This window comes from Peromyscus maniculatus, chromosome 11, assembly GCF_049852395.1.
Source record: "Peromyscus maniculatus bairdii isolate BWxNUB_F1_BW_parent chromosome 11, HU_Pman_BW_mat_3.1, whole genome shotgun sequence".
Classification (NCBI taxonomy): domain Eukaryota; kingdom Metazoa; phylum Chordata; class Mammalia; order Rodentia; family Cricetidae; genus Peromyscus; species Peromyscus maniculatus.
Window position 1 is genome coordinate 38694500 of NC_134862.1, and position 20698 is coordinate 38715197.

Genomic DNA, 20698 nt, shown 5'->3' on the forward strand with positions numbered 1-20698 from the left:
TTTTGCAGTTAAAAATCCCAAAGACAACACAATCCAGATTCTCTGTGTTATATTCATCTTTACTTGGTTTTATTTTAATATTAATTTATCTTTTTTTGTCTCTTTCAAGCCTACATATATTTTACACACATTGTAAACTATTTTATCTGAATTAGTCTTATTGTATGCCTATTGCTTTAAACTGTAGCATTCAAGCTGGGCGGTGGTGGCGCACGCCTTTAATCCCAGCACTTGGGAGGCAGAGCCAGGTGGATCTCTGTGAGTTCAAGGCCAGCCTGGGCTACCAAATGAGTCCCAGGAAAGGTGCAAAGCTACACAGAGAAACCCTGTCTTGAAAAACCAAAATAAATAAATAAATAAAATAAAAAATAAAAAATAAAAAAAATAAAAATAAAAATAAAATAAAATAAAATAAAATAAAATAAAATAAACTGTAGCATTCTAAGACTGAAACAGGGCTGTGGCTGCTGGCTCCGCCCACTTCAGCTTCCCAACATGGCATTTTCTGCCAGTTCTGTGAACCATCAAGTCTCAGAAATAGTGGGTCTACGCTTTTATCAAAGCAGCGTGTAGCCCAGAAACCTTTTTTTTTTTAAAAAAAAAATATTAGTTAAAACTAAATCTACCACACAGTGTAATGTGCCGCTGGCAGACGCCTCATTACCGCCATACTGCTGGTCAAATGCACACACCAGGAACCCGCCAGTGTTCAAACCTGCATTTTGCGGTGTCTAGCTGCCCGTATGAGACATGAAGCAGGAACCTGGTTTTAGCTCTGTTTAGAATTGGTTATTAAATATTCTCAGGTTTAAGGTGGAAACTCGAGCCGTTGGGTGCCATTTGTTGCTGGAGGGCTTCTCTCTAGGTTCCACCAAGCCTTGCAGTCCCACAATCCACATATAAAATAATCACTCAGACGCTTTTATTACTTATAAACTGTATGGCCATGGCCGGCTTCTTGCTAACTGTTCTTATATCTTAAATTAACCCATTTCTATAAATCTATACCTTGCCACATTGCTTGTAGCTTACCGGCGTCTTTACATGCTGCTTCTCCTGGCGGTGGCTGGCAGTGTCTCCCCCTCCTTTTTGTTCCCTCAATTCTCCTCTCTCCTTGTCCCGCCTATACTTCCTGCCTGGTCACTGGCCATCAGTGTTTTATTTATATAGAGTGATATCCACAGCATGTTTCTCTATATAGATTGGGGACTCCTTGAAGTTTTAGACTGCCACATTCATTTTTGTGTCTATACCATCCTGTACATACTCATCATAGTAAGTGCTTAGGAAATGCGTGTTAGGTTGAGCTGAGCTTTGGCCATTGCAATAAAGCTGATAATATTCTTCCCTTTCTCTCAATGCTAAAAAATCAGATCTTGATACAAATGAAGCTTTATTTACAGACCATTCCATTGAATATGACTCAGATCCTCAACTAAACTTAGAGGTATAAGGATATTTTTTTTTCATTCATTAGAAATACTATTTAGACTATTTTGAGTTATTTGTTAGCTTGATGATATTTTGAAGAGTTGTTGAGTACATTGATTTACCATGTTTTCAGAAGTTTCTGGATTATGATGTTTGCACAAGTCTACTTTATGACATGATATCAGGATGTGGTCCTTTAGCATATTATATAATGATGTACCACAGGGGAAAGTGTACACAGCAGCACCCCATACTTAATTCTGTCTTTTTGTTACCAATCTGATGGAAGAGTCTAGAATTCTGACCATAAGAAAGACTCTGTAGAATGCGACAATCCCTTTCTTACTCATTCCCCTATCTGAACAGAAAGGAAATTGGCGAGGATAAATATGAGATAATATTTGGTGATAGAACCATGATATGTGGTCTCTGAGTGTCCGGTCTTGGAAGGGCTGAGATTAGGATCTGTTGCTTTGGCAAGACACTAAGTCTGTAAGAAGCCACACACACACACACACAAAAGGCAATTTTCTATTGCCTTCTTCCAAAAAGAAGCAAATACTAAATTCACAAAGTTGAGCAGAAACAATCAAGCGAAAATTCAAACACAAATCTCCCAGCAATCCATGTTCCGAATACAGAGTTTAGCAGGGTGTGGTGCTGGCAAAGTGATAGCTCTTTTTGTCAACACCTGCAATTGGAAAGACTGGAAAAACAAAATCCAGCTCTGTAATGTGTATAGACGTATTAGAGGAATTTGCTATGGAACTGTAGGCGGGAGCTCCCATAAATCTCAATATCCCAGGCCTTTTGACCCTGTATCGACTAAATAGACTCAGCTGGGAGAAATGAGGCTGTTCCTCCAGAGAATGCAATTTAGGGAGAGTCAGTACAATCTTAGAGACAAGAATTATTTACTGTGTGCTGTTGTCCAAAAAATGAGATCAAAATTGATCAACGGGGGGAAATTTCTATCAGCAACGCAAATAAAGATCCAGGAAAATGGAGGGGTGTCACTCAAGAAGGGGTCATTCTTTGCTGGAGCAACTGGAATTTAATAAATGACAAATGGAAATTGAAGACCGTTACAATATAGGTGGAGCATGGTCAATAGTTAGATACCTCCAGAGTTCTCTAAGACAGCCTAGAAACTCAGCTCTACTATGGGGAGATCGGGCATCTTCAGAGACTACCTTCAAGATGGAAAGGATGGAAAGGCCTTCAAAAATGGATTTACAGGACCAAAGAAAGAGTTGTCAAGGCTAAGCAGACTCAAGCATTTGGAATTTGTTGGAGTGCATATTCTCTGCTGGAGGTAGCTGGAGAATCTAGGGAAATCTAGCCATCCAGTTGCCTTAGAAGGAGTGTGTGTCTTTTGGGCAAGGCTTTATTGGCTTGCTGGTGTCTCAGGGAAGTAGACAGCTTCCTGGGATATGCATCTCTGCTAAGCATCCTTCATCTGATGCTGTTAGTCATCTAATAAGGACTTAATCATTTCGAAGCCTCATTGCCCATTATTATAATGTCCCTTCCTTCCAATAATAGACCCTTACCAGGCCTGGCCTCAATATAAGCTTCAAGACTGACTCTGTAAACAAATTCAAAGATTGTAGGGGTGGTTGTCTGTGCCTTACCCTGGAGCACTGCCTCTAGTGAGGCAGCAGGTAACTGCTAGGTACCTTCTCCCCCTGGGGCGTGGCCCAGATGGGGACCCCTTAAGACCTGGGATGATGTACGTGCTTGCCCTCTCTTCACCATCTTGTGGTCTTGGATGCTGGTGCAGATCAAGGCAGAGCTCTTCAGAGAACAGCACTGGACCATGCCTCAATCCCTATTTCCCTTATTGTGAGTTTCCTGTATCATGAATTAACCCCTCCCCACCCCCCCCAATAAAATCCTATACTTATTAAGCTATTTTCATGGATTGGTAGTGATTTAATCGCATTCAAACATCTTTTTTTTTCCCATGCAGTTTCTTCTAAATGTATTCAAAAATGCTCCTTCGATTGGATATGAATTACGTCTATAAAAACAATAAAAACAGAGCTTGGAGTTTGGCTTAGTTGATAAATAGAGTGCTTGTTGTACAAGTAAATAGAAGGCTTCAAGTTTGATCCCCAGGATCATGTGAAAAGTTGGGTGCGCCTAGTATCTCAGGACTGAGGCTGTAAGATTACAGGGAGTGGGAGAGGAGGATCCCTGGGGCTTGTTGGCCACAGCCCTGTAAAATTGGTGAGCTCCGGTCTTAGTGAGAGACTGTGTGACAAAACACTAAGGTGCAGAGTGATCAAGACACCTGACACTGACCGCTGGCCTGCACAAACACCCCCACCTGCTCCCACTCACAGGATGCCTGCCCCATGGTAAACAATTCATTTGTTCATTGATTTAACAAACACGTATTGCTGCTTGTTTATTAGGCTGTCTTGGAGAACAAGGACAGAGTAATGAAAGGCAGAGGAGGCCATGACCTGGTGTGGGAGATGGACAGTTACAAAAGGTATTGCTAACTGTTCTAAGGGTGCAGAGAGACATGAAGGGTTTAGCTGAGATGGCTGGGAAGATTTGTCTAACTTGGTTTTTTTTGGCTACAACTTTGGTTGTTCTCTAACTTGGGTTTTGAGGGAGACACAGGTGTTAGATGGAGATTAATTGACTCCATAACCATCTAGTCCACACCATTTATTCTTCCAAGTGCTGGAGACATTAGTGCATCTGATGATCCATCTAGAGGGTGAAGATGAGGAGATAATAACAATTATTTAAAGCAGAAATCAATATCATTTTAGATAAAGATGAGTTGTTTAACCGTACAGGCAACTGGACTAGATGAAGAAAAGCTTAGATAGCTAGGAAAATGTTACCTCGGTGCTTCTGTGATGGAGTTTCGCAAGAGTCAGTTGGCGGGTTAAGAAGATGGTATGTCCCTACTGGTGTAGGTGGGCACCATTGTCTCCTCTGGGGTCTGCTGTGGGTCTGCCAGAGTCCATGGAGAGCACAGGTAGAATATAAAGGTAGACAAAGAATGTATTCCCTCTCTTTTTCTTTGAGCTAGCCACCCCATCTCCTTTCCCAAGGCACCAGAATTCTTTTTTCTTGGCCTCTTGAATGTAGAGAGTTATACTAAAGGAGTTGTTCTTGGTTCTCAAGCCAGTGGGTCTTGACTGAATTATAATGTTGTTCTTGTCCCTCCTGCCTGTAGATAGCATGTAGTCTAATTTCTCAGCCTCCATAATTATGTGAGCCAATTAACACAAGGAATCTCTGTCTCTGTTTCTTTCTGTCTCTGTCTGTCTGCCTGCCTGCCTATCTGTCTCTTTCTCTTCCACACTTACATACCCAATTTTGTTTATCTAAAGAGCCTCAACTAATTCAGAAAATAAAATATAATGCAGGATTGAGAATGGCTGGGAGATATGAGATATTTGTTGTGGAGTGATCTCTTCTGGAATGAAGAGATTTCTTCTGAACTGAAACATTCCAACCTGGAGGGAGGAGGAAAGATCATAAGACTTGGGAAATAAGCAAAACTCATAGGTTTCAGAAAGCTGAAAGTTTCAAGATTCATAAAGTCCCTTCGCAAATTTATACAAATAGCAAACAATGGCAGGGGAGGGGTCTCTGGGACCAATCAAGCTGCCTACAAGATATGTATGGAACTCTTGGGAAAAAAACCCCTAGGGAACTCACTGTTTCACTAAGATACTCACTGGTTTCTTTGATCTATTGTTGATGCCTGCAGGGGCTGGAATTAGCAATGATCCCATAGGCACAGGTATTTGAACACTTGATTGGGCTTCTGAGGAGGTTATGGAAACCTTAGGAGGTGTGGCCTTAATCACTGGGAGCAGGCTTTGGGATTTCACAGCCTTGCTCAACTTCTGGATCACTTTCTTTGCTTTCTATGTGTGACTGAAGACGGGTTCTCTCAGCTTCCTGCTCTGGCTGCCGATTGCCCTGTGTTCCTCATCAGTGTGGATTTGCTCTCTGGAGTTCACGAACCCAAATGAACCCTTCCTTCCACAGTCACTTTAGTTTGTGGGGTTTTATCACAGCCACAAAAAGTAAGGAACTTAGTGCCCTGCCTGAGGGGAAGAGACATTCATTCACATCTACCTAGGAGCAGTCACATGCATGTGGCAGGGGGTCCTCTTGTTAGAAGATGGGAAAGGTCTCAGGGATGTTCTAGAAGGTGAAAAAAGGCACATGAGACTGATACATGAGGAAAGTAAGCAGCCATTGCATGTCCAGAGGACTGGGGAGGAAGAAGAAGGGAGCCACAGAGTGTTGTGTTGGGGGAGATGAAGGATCACATGATCCGAGACTCAAGATTGTGGTTGGTTTCATAGCTATGGTTTGACCCAGGGCTGTCTGTATTCTTAATTTGGAGAGTTTGATCAGAGAAATAGTGAGACCTGATATTTGCTTGAAGGAGGTTTTTGTGGTGGGCAAGGATGGAGGCAGAGAGGTCCATGGGATGGTCCCATGGTGGTAAAGGCCAGCTAGCTTGGATAGAATTAGCACAGTGCATAGAGAGAGACATTGAACAGACCCAGGAAACATTTTGGGGGCAGTGCAAAAGTACAAAGATAGACATTAGGAACATGGGAATAGTCAATTTAGAGGGCTAAGTAAGATGTTAACTTGTGTGTCTTATGTGTATATGTGTACATGTGTGCATACATGTACATCTGGAGGCCAGAGGTTAACACTGGCTGCCTTCCCCAATCACTCTTTATTTGTTGAGACAGTGTCTCACTGAACATAGATCTTGGTGAGTAGCTAGACTGGCTGAACAGGAAGTTCCAGGGAGCCTCCTGTCTCTGCCTCCTCAGTGCTGAGACTGCAGGTGTGAGGCCACCCCCCCCAAGGGTTCTGGAGAGCCAAACAGAGGTCTTCATGCTTGCACAGCAAGTCCTTTATGGGTGGAGCCACTTAGTCAGCCCCAAGATGTTAACTTCGGAATCATAGAGCATCCTTTCCAGTCATGTGACCTGTGGACAAGGGGTTTAACTGCTCTGGGCTTTGCTGTTCTCATACAGAATAGACATGTTCCCTCTAGATTGTTCTATGTGTTCAGTAAGCGAATATATCCCCACTTTAATTGTTTCAGCATGTTATATTCCTAATAAATAATAGCTATTATTATTATTATAGGGTTAAAACTTTTCTGCAGTTTGTCCTCATAAAAAGTTTTTGTACAGAAATGCTACTGTAGGATGTGATTGTCTATCCTCTTCAACAGATCACCTGTGCCTGCTTTTAAGAGTCCATCCAAGTGATCGTGACTTTCCCTTACAGAAGGGGAGGATGACTGGGCCCTCACCCAGGTCCAGCCACTCTCCCTAGCCATTTGTATCCAATCCTGCCCTAATTGCAGGTTGGGTAGGGCTAGAGTATACAGGCTGGTAGAAGTTAATGGAAGAGGGACTCTATCTATTCAGCTATGGGGAAGTTATCCACACTAAGTAAAGACTTTTACTATGTGTGCTTTGTGGTTCATTATGCCCCTTTAAATTGTCCTTTACCTATGCTTTGTAAGTTAGCCCAATAAACTCACTGGTTCCCAGAGTGAGCATTGGTGAAATTCTACTTTGGTTGGGGACCCTATGAGGATGAGGTAGATGTTTACATCTTGTGGTGGTTTGAATAAAAATGCCTCCCTAACCCCCGGCTTATAGGGGACATTTGGCCTTGTTGGATTTATGTGGCCTTGTTGGAAGAAGTGTTTCACTAGGGGTGGGTTTTGAGGTTTCAGTCTCCCTCTCTTCCTGCTGTCTGCCAAGATGTAGAACTCTCAGCTACCTCTCCAGCACATGCCTGCCTGCATGCCACCATGCTCCCTACCATGATGATAATGGACTAAACTTCTGAATGTAAGCAAGCCCCAATTAAATACTTTCTTTTCTAAGAGTTGCCATGGTCATGGCGTCTCTTCACAGCAATAGAAACCCTAACTAAGGCACATCTCCACCAATAAGGAATTCTCAGAACAAATACAAGCATGTCATATCCAAACCTTTAAAAGTCTTTACCAATAGGAGTCTTTCCGTTAGAGCTAGTGAAAGAGAAAAGCTCTCCGGGATTGCTGGTCACTTTTTTTTTTTTAAATAAAGTTCTTTCAGATTTCGTAATTGGATATTATCTGTTCTGCCCTTTAAACCCCACCTCATTCATTTCTTTGATTGGCAATGACTGACCTTCTCTGGAATTAAAGTAGTGGTGTACTGAGCAGTCCTGGATGTGCTCTTTCCATCAGCAGGATGACCTGAGCTGAGCGCATCTCAGTCCTCCCGATCCACTCCCGGCTCACAGAGGGGAAAGGGTTACGTCCCTTTGTAATCAGTGCTTCAGAAGCAGCGTATGAAGACACGGTAGTGGGGGGGGGGGAGTAAGGGAAGGATAGCAGATTGTCAGGCTCTGCAAATGCCTGCTCTCTAGACAGTCAAATCCAATAACACCGTGTGTGTGTGTGCCTACAGTGCCGAGGATGAGTACACAGTGAAGAACATGAACTTGGGCCGGCAGGAGTTTTTTTTTTTTTTTTTTTTTTTTTTTTTTTTTTTTTTTTGAGCACCAGAGTGGAACATGGACTACATCCAAAATGCAAACACAAAGGATGTTATAAGGAAGCTTCCCCAGAGGACAGGGCAGCAAACTGTGGCAGTGCGAAAGAAGAAGCAATTCACTCCACCCGGTGGCTCAGAAGTTTCTAGAAGCAGGCGGTAGTTGAGCTGGACAGATAGGGCAATGACAGTTTGGGCTTTGAATCTGCTATAACTACAAAATGCTGTGTGTTCTTGTGTGTGGAGATTCATGCATATGTGTGTATTCACGTGTGTGGAGGCCAGAGGTCATTGTCAAGTATTGTTCCTCAGGCACTATAGATACAGATATAGATATAGATATAGATATAGATATAGATATAGATATAGATATAGATATAGATATAGATATAGATTTAAAGACAGGTTCCTTTACTGGCCTGGAACTTGCCCAGTAGGCTAGACTGGTTGGCCAGGGAGCACCAGGGATTTGCCTGTTTCTACTTTCACAGTGCTTGCATTACAGGTACATACCACCACCTCCGGCTTTTCACATGGGTTTTGGGAGCTAGACTCAGATTCTTGTGTTTGCATGGCCAGCACCTTACTGATTGAGCCATCTCCTCAATCCATGAGATGGTTTGTCTTCCTCTAGAGCACTGGTTCTCAGGCTACCTGATGCTGTGACCCTTTAATACAGTTCATGTTGTGGTGACCCCCGACCACAACATTATTTCGGTGCTACTTCATAACTGTGATTTTGCTACTGTTACAAATTGTAATGTAAATACCTGCGTTTTCCAGTGCTCTTAGGAGTCCCCTGTGAAAGGGTCATTTGACCTCCAAAGGGGTTGTGATCTACAGGTTGAGAACCGCTGTTCTAGTGGCTAGTGTGGTACTGGACACATGGTGAGCTTTCAAAAAAACATTTATGGTGATAGGGGTGTAACTTGGTAGTAGAGTACTTACTTAGCATGCATAGGTTCTGGGTTCAATCCCCAGTACCATAAATAAACAAACATTTATGGGCTAAGTTACCGTAAAAGGTATGTTTAAGGAACTCTAGTAGAAAGGTTAGCTTTTCTTTTTTTTTCAATTTAAAACTTACTTTAATTTGAATTATGTGTATTTGTGTATTTGTGTATTTGTGTGTGTGTGTGTGTGTGTGTGTGTGTGTGTGTGTGTGTGTGTGTGTGTGAGTATATGCATGTGAGTGCAGGCCAGAGGGCATAAGATCCCCTGGAGTTGGAGTTAGAAGTGATTGTGAGCTGCCCAACATGGATACTGGGAACCAACCTTATATCTCCTGCAAGGGCAGGATGCACCCTTAACCACTGAGCCATCACTCAGCCCCTGTGATGGTTAGCTTTAATTGTCACCTCAATACAGCTCAGAATCACCAGGGAAGAGAGTCCCAATGAAGGACTGTCTGCATTGGATTGTCCTGTGGGCATGTCTGTGAGGACTGTCTTAATTAAATTAATTTCTGTAGGAAGACTCAGCTTACTGTGTGTGACACCATTCTCTGAGCGAGGGGTCCTAAACTGCACTCAAGTGGAGAGATCAAGCTGAGCATAAGCAAGCAGGCAAGTGAGCACACTGGCATTTGTTTCTTTCTGCTCTTGGTGTAGCTAGCTGTTTGAAGTTCCTTTCTTGAAGTCCCCGGAACGATGACCTGTAACCTGGAACTGTGAGCTGGGATGAATCCTCCCACAAGCTGCATGTTGTCAGGGTATCTTATCACAGCAGCAGAAATGAGGCTGGGAACTCCAGGTGGTCAGAAGGGGCTGGTATGTGGTGGGAGAGGAACTACTCGGCTCTCTGAAACTACGTGTTTTCACATATTGCCTCATGATGTTTCATCAGGGAGGGACCATGTACACAGGATCTTGTTATGGTTTAAGTATGAGTACTATCCTTCAAAGATCCATGTGTTACAGGATTGGTTCCTAAGCATCACTCCTAGGAGGCGCTAGAACCTTTAAGAGGTGGGGACGGTCTTCATGCTGTTGGGGGCAGATTGTTGAAAGAGACAGTGAGGCTGGCTTCTCCCTTTCCTTTCTGTTTTCTCTGGCTCATCAATCGATGAAGTTGAATATAAGGAAGATCTACTCCAAGCCATAAACCTTCATAAGAGGCTGTGCTAGTTAGTTTTAATAGCCAACTTAACACAACCTGGTATTGCCTGGGAAAAGGGTCTTAATGAGTAATTATCTATACAAGCTTGGCCTGTGGCCAGATCTCTGGGGAACTGTCTTGATTGTTAAGTGATGTAGGAAGAACCAGCCCACTGTGGGCAGCACTGTTCCCTAGGCTGGGTTCTGAGCTCTATACAAGTCAACAAAGCAAAACAAAAACAACTAGTGAGCAAGTGAGCAAGCAAGGAACCATGCATGCGCTTATTCCCTCTCTGTTCTGAACTGTGGATGTGATGTTGTAAGTTTCTGCCTTGACTTGCCTGCAATAATGGACTATAAAACCAAATAAATTCTTTCTTCCCTAAATTGCTGTCATGGTATTTTGTCACAGCCACAGGAATACAACTAGGAGAGAAGCTTATTAGAGACTCAAACCAAGGTCTGCTTACCTCCAAAGGCCAGGTTTTTCCCACTGTGAAAAAAAAAAATGTCCCCTTCTCATTTAGAGGGTGGAGTCAGGGGCAGAGATGTGGTCCTGAGATCAGAAAAGCATTGTGGACACATTTCTGCACAGTACAAAGTATCACAGAGGGTCCTGTGATATATATGGCGCCACAGAGAATGGGATTGGGAAAAATAAAACAACAACAACAACCGAAAAGGGAATTTCATTGTTCCTACAGCAGAGCTGGAGGCATGGTTATGAGCACAAAGCCGGCAGGATCACTGACGTGGTGCTGGGTTGTCATCGAACCTGCCCCTGCATGGTCCCTGTCACCACACAGCACAGACACAGCATGCATTATTAAAAATAGTTCTGAAGGCCAAGGGTACGGTTCAGCCACCCAGGCTAACACAATAGCAAAAGAAAATGCGTCAATTTGTTGCAAAATGCACAGCGGGCATTAACCCTCGGATGTTTCCCAAAACAGAGACGCCCGTTCTTAGAGCCTGTTAGTTACTGCAGAAGAATGCCCACAATAGCTGCTTTTAGTCCCAATCAGGGGAATCAAATTCCTGGCTGTGCAATCCGTCTCCAGCCACATCATTTTTAAAGGCAAGCTGTAAAATGTTTGGGTCTACTGTAGCAGCTAGGAGGAAAACTTTATTAGGGGAGAGTAATGCAGTTTGAAGGAGTCCCGTAAACTCGGAATCTGTTTAGGACACTTAATTCTGGGCTTTACAAGGCAACGGTGGCTCTCTTTGCAAATAAACACGAGGCTCTCCGATGTGCATGAGGGCACTTGGGTTGTGCTGATTTCATGGCGTGTGTGGGGAGGGAAAATGGAGGTAGACTTTGCCTTCCCCCCTGTTGGGACCACTAAAGAACTGAGAGTGGAACCTGAGGAGGGTTGGTTGGTTGAGTACTTCAGATTGCTGCTCATCTGTGGCTGGAGTGGGTATGGGACATAAGTGTGTCTGACAACAATGGCACCTTGGTGTCTCCCTCTGGCCTGGCCTCTGAATTCATCTCAAGAAGGAACAGGCAGCCTGGTGATTTTCCAGTAATAGTAAGTTTGACTTGTTCTCCTTGCCCCACAAAGCCACGTATGCACACACACACACACACATGCACACACACACACACACACATGCATGCATTCACACAAAAAGGCACATACAATTACATGCAAATATACATATATACATACCTATGCATGCATTTGCATACATACACGCATATACATATAAATAGACACATACACACATAGACATACATGTACACATGTTCCATGGTCCATGTGGATCAAAGATAACAGTCACAGTAGTTACTATTATCAATTCGAAAAAGTCTAGACTCATCCAGGAGACAACTGTCTGAGCATTTCTAAGAGGGATTATTTAGATTAGGTTAACTGAGGTGATAAGATCCTAAGTATGGGTGGTGTCATCCTCACTGGCTGGGATCCCAGACTGACAGGAAAGGAGAAAGTGAGCTGAGCACCGGCGTTTATCTCTTTTTGCTTCTAGGATGCACCAAGAGCAGCGATCTCCAGCGCCTGCCACCGCGACTCCCTTGCCGTAAGGGTCTGTGTCCCAACAGTGGACTGTTCCTTCCTTACGTGGCTTTGCCGGGGATTTTATAGCAGGAAGCAGACAAGCAACTAATGCAGTCGCAAATGCAACCCAGAATTAAAACATGAGACTGCCTTTATAATTTCACTTTAAATTATGCATTGTATATGCAGGCAGGTACTCGTTAGTGCAGTTGACCACAGAGGCCAGAAGAGGGCAGTAGATGCCCCTGGTACTGGAGTTACAGGTGGTTGGGAGTGGCGTGAGAGCTGGGAACAGAACTCTGGTTCTCTTCAAGAGCAGCAAATGATGAACCACTGAGTCATCTCTCTCACCCCGACACTGGATTTTTGTTGTTGTTGTTAATTTTTAAAAAACTCCTTGTGGTTCTCGAGAGTGAACCTTTTATATAGAGAACAACATCATGTCACAAGGGCAAACAGACATTTGTGCAAGGCACATGGATCACAGAAAACTGGGGAAATACAGAGAAACGGATGGAAGGAGGAAGCAGTCTTTGGACTAAGGAAAAGGAACTTTATTTTGGTGTTTTTGTATACTAAAGATGGCTATGGTCATATTATACATACAGAAATGTATACGATGACTTTTTTTTTTTAAATCTGTTTTTGTGGTAATGAAAGTTGCCCATGTACTTTGCAGACAGCTTGAAAAATATATAAGTATAAAGGAGAAAATAGTTAGGGAGTGCATTCCCAGCCAGAGACAGACACTGGGATTGTTATTATTATACCCTCATATAGTCTTTCTCCAGTGCATTTTAAAGCATGCTTTTTGCAAAGCTTAAAATATAGTAAATGCAAGAATCCTTGCAACTTTTATGTGGAGAATGATAAGAAAAGGATTGAAGAAGATGGTATCTGATTTAGAATAGTTTTTTTTATTTAGTCTTTACCAATAAAAAAGTAAAATTCTGAGGCTTAGGTCATCCAATATGAGTTTTAAAGTTGCAGAAAATCATTACTCGAGTTCTTTGGCAATGAAAATGGCCATTATGTTGCTCTGAACAGCTCTACTTTTATGGTAGAAGAAAGAAAAAAAATACTTCAGTGATTCTCTGAGCACAGTGCCATAACCATGTAAATACTTGAGCTATTATTTGAGCAAGTGCTGGCATTGAATAATATAGGTTATTTTCAGAGACAATCAAACATGGAGGGGACTTTTATCTGAATCTTGGAGTAAACAACAGGACTCAAGGGTGAATATTTCCTGGTTTAGGTGAGAGAAAAATCACCAGAGGGGTCACATTGCATGGCCAACCGGTACTCTGGGCTGTGCATACGTCAGAGAAGATAATGAAGCCCAGTATCTATTTTCAGTTGGTCTCACTGGATAAAAGGATTGGCTAAGTTGCCCTGCACCACAACTTTTTTATTTTATTTTCAGGGGAGAGCGCGAATGCAGAGCCCCACTACCACAAATTATGCAGTTGAGTTTCCCGCATTTGGGGAAATAGCAGGGGTCAGCATGTCCGGAGTACAATGGATAAGCCTCACCCTGGGAAAACCAATTTTGTGATCATGGTATCTCCCCTGCCAGGTAAGTATGGCACAACTTTTTTTTTTTTTTTTTTTTTTAGAATTTTTTTCCCTTCCTTGAATGTGTTGTAAAGTAACTTCTGTTTCAACAGGGCAATATGATAATTTTCATTTTGCTTTTGTCAACTTCACAACCTCAAGTCACTTAGGTTTTTCATTTTCAATTTTGTGGAGTACAGGTTTTTTTTTTTGGTTTTTTTGAGACAGGGTTTCTCTGTGTAGCTTTGTGCCTTTCCTGGAACTCATTTGGTAGCCCAGGCTGGCCTTGAACTCACAGAGATCCACCTGGCTCTGCCTCCCGAGTGCTGAGATTAAAGGCGTGCTCCACCACCGCCCGGCTTCCTCGAGTCACTTAGGAAGAGGTTAGACCTTACCAGAAGAACTGCTTCAATCAGACTTGCCTATGGGCATGTCTGTGAGGAATTGTCTTGATTGATGATTGATGTGGAAGGGAGGGCCCAGGCCACTTTGGGCAGCACCATCCCTGGGCATGTGGTCCTGGATGTATAAGAAAACTGGCTGAACAGGGGGCCAGGAAACAGTCTTGTAAGCAGCATCCTGCCATGGCTTCTGCTCCACGTTCCTGCCTTGAGTTCCTGCTCTGACTTCCTCCAGTAATGGGTTCTTACCTGGAACTATAAAATAAAACACACAGTCCCCTCCCAAGTTGCTCTCGGTCATGGTGTTTATCATAGCAATAGATCAGTTTACTAGAGCATAGGGACTCATGTAGCCTGGTCTGGGCTGGAGCTCTCTATATAGCCAAGGCTAACCTTGAACTTCTGACCCTCCTTTTTCCTCCTCCTGAGTTCTGGGATTATAGGCATGCAGCATCTTACATGGTGTTCAAGACGGAACTCAGGGCTTTGTGTATACCAGGCATGTACCAACTGAGGTACATTCCTAGTCTGTAGTAATCTACATTTCTATTTGAAAAAGAACAGAATTCTTGGTTTAAAAGTCCCTCTTCAAAAACAGTAATTATAGAAAAAAACCACCTGGAATTCTAATATGAATGTAAATAGAAAACCAATTAAAGTGAGGCACACCTTTAAACGCAGCACTTCAGAGTCAGAGGCAGGTAGGTCTCTGAGTTTGAGACCAGCCTGGTCTACAGAGTGACAGAGTGAGTTCCAGGACAGCCAGGGCTATACAGAGAAACCCTGTCTCAAAAACAAAAACAAAACAAAACAAAAAACAAACCAACAACAATCCCCCAAACAACAACAACAACAACAACAAAAATAGAACTGAATAACTTTCAAACTTCTTTGCTCCTTCTCATCTTGAGACTTCTTGCCTTGTGATATCCCAACAAGCCATTATAAATACCTTAAACTTTAGTGTTTTTTTTTGTTTTGTTTTGAGAGGAAAGGGTCTCATGTAGCACAGGTGAGCCTCAAATATGTGTAGCCAAGGATGACCTTGGACTTGTGATCCTCCTGCCTCCACAATGCCACAATGCACAGTTAATGTGGTTTATGGATGGTACCAATTTTCATATGCAATTAGTTTAATTATTTTCTGTTTGTGACTGGCTCCAAGACATATATTCATTGACAAATTGTTTGCTCCTTCCTCATATGTAGTAAACATTACTTCCTCTTGATAGACAAGGAGAAAGAAATCAAATGACTGACATCTGCATGAATGGTAGCATCAGTAAGTATTCTGCTCTCCAAAATCAACTTAAGGGATGGTGCAAGTTTTTTTACCTACCTTGGCACCCAGTGTTTCTTCACCTAGGAAATAGGACCACATATTTTCTATACAAAGTTAAGGCTGATTTTCATTTAACTTAATTTTTAAATAGGTGAAATACATATGTGTTTCAAAAGTCAGTTATGCACAAAAGTAGAGTTTAGAGAATTTCCTGTGCACATTTTTTACTCTATCAACACCCTTTGCAGTTAAATATTTTAAATCCTTATGAAATAAGCAAATTGTGTGACTAACCATTCATCTATCATCCTTGCACCAAGGTGTCATAGAAGTGTGTGTGTGTGTGTGTGTGTGTGTGTGTGTGTGTGTGTGTGTGTGTATGGGTGTGCGCATGTGCCACAGAGGTCAACCTTGGTTCTCATTCCTCAGGTGCTATCCACCTTGTTTTTTGAGGGAGACTCTTTCAATGGCCTGGAGCTCCCCAAACAGGCTAAGCTGGCTGATGCATAAACCCCTAGGGCTCTCGCCACCTCTGCCTCCCCAGAGCTGGGATTGCAAGCACGGCCCAGCATGTCTAGCTGTTTCATGTGAGCTCTGAGGACTGACTGAACTCAAATCCTCATGCTTACACATGGGACACTTTATGGACTGAACCCCAGGCCCATAGAATACTTTGTATGTTTATTTCCCTTAGTGATGCATTCTAAACACCACTCCATATGAATTCTGAGAACTTGTATTCTGTTGTACTGCTATAAGGGTCTCCACTGTCTCTTTAACTAGTTTTCCACCGAGCTTCATTTACCCTAAAATTTTGCTACCATGCCATCCACAGCCTGTAGCATGAATCTTAACAGGTCTTATTAATAAAATCAAACCTGAGGCCAGTTATTGGGGTGAATGCTGGAAGATCAGAGAAGCAGAATAAGCCACAGCCACCTCACCTTGCCAATTCCTCAGCTGATCCTGTTTCCTCAGACTGGCAGCCCCTGAGTCCTCATTCAGCTGAACTGCTGCTCAAAAGCCTAAAAGCTTAACCAGGCTCTAGTTCCTGGTCCTCATGCCTTAACTACCTTTCTGCTTTCTGCCATCACTTCCTGGGATTAAAGGCATGTGTCACTATGCCTGGCTGTTTCCAGTGTGACTTTAAACTCACAGAGATCTAGATGGATCTCTGCCTCTGGAATGCTAGGATTAAAGGCATGAGTGCCACCATTTTCTAGCCTCTGTATCTAGTGGCTGTTCTGTTTTCTGACCCCAGATAAGTTTATTAGGGTGCACAATATTTTGGGGAACACAATACCATCACAACAGCCGTAAGTAATTTCGTGCACAGGGCAATGGCTTTCTTTTCTGGTTGTGTTACTTTTCCAGGTAGCCTCTGTCCTATCCAGAGGCTCAGGGTTAGTTCTCCTCAATTGAGTTTTAGTTTCATTAGGTAAATTCCTTTTAGATCGATATCAGTTTAGAGTCAGTGTTTCCATCCTTTTTGATCATAAGTACAAGTAGTTCTCACCTCTCATACATCATCTATTCTTGAAAATTTCTGCAAGGGTAGAAAAGCCAGACAATAGACTGACACATTGGCTATAAAGGCATTAAGAGAGGTTCTATTTGTGGACTGTTAAAAATGTAATAAGATTCCCTCTTTCACTTCAGTTCTTTAAGCACAGTCATTTATGATTCATGGCCAGCATTTGGTGCATGTTCTTTAATTGTGCTCTTTTTCTTCACAATTAATTGAATACACAATTGAGCTGTGTAAAGCCAATGAGAATCTGATTAAGGTGAAAGATTCTCTGTCTTCATTCTGTCTGGTGATTTGCAGCTTTGTCCCCCTGGTGTTGAGTCTATGTGACCTATTCTTGTTATCCTCGTATCAGCATGTTCACCGTTCTGTTTCCTCCTCAATTTTTATAAAACACTTGGGCAAAAATGCAATAAGCCTCCAAGTGATCGCACAAATATTGCTGGTCTGAAACCGAGCAGTGGTCCCCGAGTGGATGCCTCTGAGTGATAGCTTTCATTGATCATTCCTGGGGCTCAGAATGAAAGCTGAAGTTTTGCACATGCAGAAGGTTCAGCACAGCCAGTCAGGAGACAAATTGTGAAACACGAGGCACCCCTGTGCCGTATAAGAAGCTGGGAGAGGCTGCCATGCTGACGACTCTCACAACAGAACAACAAAAATGCTGAGGAAAATGTGTGGTCAGGCTTCAAATGATGGCCTACCGCAGACAGGGTTCTCATCACAAAGTTGGCAATGCAGCTTCAACACAGAGGTCTAATTCTTCCCACCATAATTTTTCTTTTTACTCCCCACCTTTTCTTTTTACTCTTACCTACCCCTCAGTTGTGTGTGTGTTTGTGTATGCATGTGCCTTAGGGTTTCTATTGCTGTGAAGAGACACCATGACCACAGCAACTCTTATAAAGGAAGGAAAACATGTAATTGGAGCTGGATTACAGTTTCAGTGGTTTAGTCCATTATCATCCTGACAGGAAGCATGGTGGCATGCAGGCAGACATGGTGCTGGAGAAGGAGCTGAGAGATCTACATCTTGATCTGCGGGCAACAGAAGGAGACTGAGTGCCATACTGGGCAAAGATTGAGCATGTGAGACCTCAAAGCCTGCCCCCACATTGACACACTTCCTCCAACAAGGATACACCTATTTCAACAAGGCCACACCTCCTAATATTGTCACTCCCAATGGGGTGAACATTCAAACACATGAGTCTATGGGGGGCCATTCCTATTTAAGTCACCACAGCATGCATCTATCTGTATATCTATCTATCTATCTATCTATCTATCTATCTATCTATCTATCTATCTATCTATCTATCTATCTATCCATCTATCTAATCATCTATATATCTACCTGTCTGTCTATCAACCCATCTATCAACCCATCTGTCAGGAGTCTATCTGGCTCACTGTCTACTTATCTACCATATATTTGTTTATCATTCATCTATGACTCTATCATCTATTTAAATGAGCAAATAAACAAAACCCATCATTTTCAGTGTCTAGCCGAGGCTGGTCTCAGATGCTTAATTTTCCTGTCTTAGCCTTCTATGTTACTGAACGCTAGGATTACATGCATGAGCCACCATGCTTGGCTCCAATATGTAAATATTTGTCACTGTGGTTGTTTGAATCAGATGCCTCCCATATTCTCAGGAATCTGAATATTTGGTCCCCAAATGGTGACACTCGTTGGATAGGTTTAGGAGATGTGGCCTTGCTAGAGAAAACGTCACTGGAGGTGGGCTTTGAGGTTTTAAAAGCCATGTGCTCTTTCCAGGGCACTCTCTGTCTCTTGTTTGTGTTCCTGATGTGAACTCCAGCCGCTGTTCCAGCTGACATGTCTGCCTGCTGTGGTACTTCTCCCTGATGACAATGGACTTATCCCCCGAGAGCCACAAGCCCCCAGTAAATCCTTCCCCCTGTAACTTGCCTCAGTCATGGTGTTTTGTCACAGCAATAGAAAAATAACAAACACCGTTACTAATAAGATGCTGAATTTGGAGAGTGGGGGGTGGGGTAGCATGTGCCTACGCAGTTCCTGGCTGGTCAGGCTGTGAATATGAACCATACTTACTCCAGGGACCACTCAATGGTCTCAAGTTTAGAAACAGTAATCTCTTCACGAGTGAAAGCATGTCAAACTTCTCAGGTCATCTCTGGATATCTTTGTGTCTATCGTCTCTCTGCTCTCCTCAAGGTTCCCCAGCACCAGGGCTGGCTGTGTCAGGACAGGAAAGCTGCTGGGAGCCCTGGAGCTCCAGCCATTAGACAGCGCAGATCGGGTCTTAGTATACCAGCTCCCTTCCAAATGATTCCCTTCATTAGGAGTCATCTGTAGGTCTGAGGAGGGTGATTGCATGAGGGAGGCCATTTGGCATGGAGCTGATTGTAAGTGCAGCTGCAGGAGCCCTCTCCCTGATTAGACCCGAGATGCTGAAGCCAGATGAATTAATAACGAGTTGATGGGCAGAAGGAGAGACTCCGACACTGTGCTTGTTTATGTTAAGAGAAGTCTTGCATGCTTTCATTTTACAAAACGACACCATTTCTTAAACTTGAAACCACTGGCGAGTGCCGGGAGTAATTAAGCTCATCTTCCCAGAGTGTGTCCTCTCAGGAAAGTCCTTTTCCTAAGCACTGTTCATTACAGCCTGCACAGACTTCTGGGTCATGCCGATTATGAACTGGGGCCGAAGGAGAATGGGGACATTCCTGAATGCTACCTTCAGAGCCATGGCTTGAGAGTGCAGGAGAAATTTAGACCAAGTAGATTCTTTCTCCTCATCCAACTGCAAGAAAACACCCAAGTGCAAAACAGTTAGGTTAGTATTATTTAAGAGATGTAATTCTATTTCAATTAGAAACATTAGAAAAGAAACTATTATCCTCGATTAAATCTAAGCACACTAAAAATGCTACCCAGTTGGGTTTTTTTCCCTACCAGAAATGAAAGGTAAACTACAGTTCTAAGTTATGGTTGTGAGGCTAGCATTTTGCCAGATTTTGTGGTGGTAGCAAACCCTATATTTACTTGAAATTGCTTAAATTTGTACTCCTCCCAGCCTGATTGAGCTAATTAGAACCCACGGGGAATTGTACGGTTAAAGGAGGGAACTGTGGAGGTATAAATATGCAATGCAATTAGTTTCTATCTTTGTGTGTGTGTGTGTGTGTGTGTGTGTGTGTGTGTGTGTGTGTGTGTGTGTGTGTGTGTGTGTGTGTGTTACAGTCTTGAAGCTCATGGGCAAAAGACTGAGAACAATGGGAACCATTGATTCTCAAGCTTCTACGGGAGTCCGTAATTATGATATAATATCTTGCCAACCTCTTCATGCATAGAAGGGAATAGGAGTAAATAAAACCCAGCAATTTCCTCCATCTCGCCTTCTCTATATCAATAGCGTCCTTGCTCAGTTCTCTCTCTTCTGCTTTTGTTAGAGAGGAGAGAAATTTATTTGCTTGATCATTTTACACACCACTGAAGGACTTGGTTGCATGGGATCAATTTGGATTGCAATTAGTTAAGTGAAAGGCTTCTTTGGTGTGATACCCAGAGAAGAAAGCAGCCCGCTGTCAGTGCCCTCTGCCCAGCACATGCAGATAACCTTGATTTTGCTGACCACTGTTAACGTAAGTTCATGGCAGGAGAAACTTGAATTTTGTCAGGTATTCTTTAATTTGTTAGGGCTGGACCTACGCCAGGTTGCTTTCCTGGGCATATGAAACCTTTGTAGTCTTCCTAGTATTCCACAATGGAAAGATGGACAGTTCTCGCCTCCCTGATAGTTTTAACCCATACTGTTTCTT

General features: G+C 42.9%; 1 non-coding gene across 1 annotated transcript; it reads right to left on the reverse strand.

Annotated features, from left to right (window-relative positions):
- Nucleotides 1-13537: 13537 nt before the first annotated feature.
- Nucleotides 13538-13701, reverse strand: LOC121821453 (U1 spliceosomal RNA). Its single transcript, XR_006062283.2, has one exon. It is a non-coding gene; the product is annotated as a U1 spliceosomal RNA (small nuclear RNA).
- Nucleotides 13702-20698: the final 6997 nt, after the last annotated feature.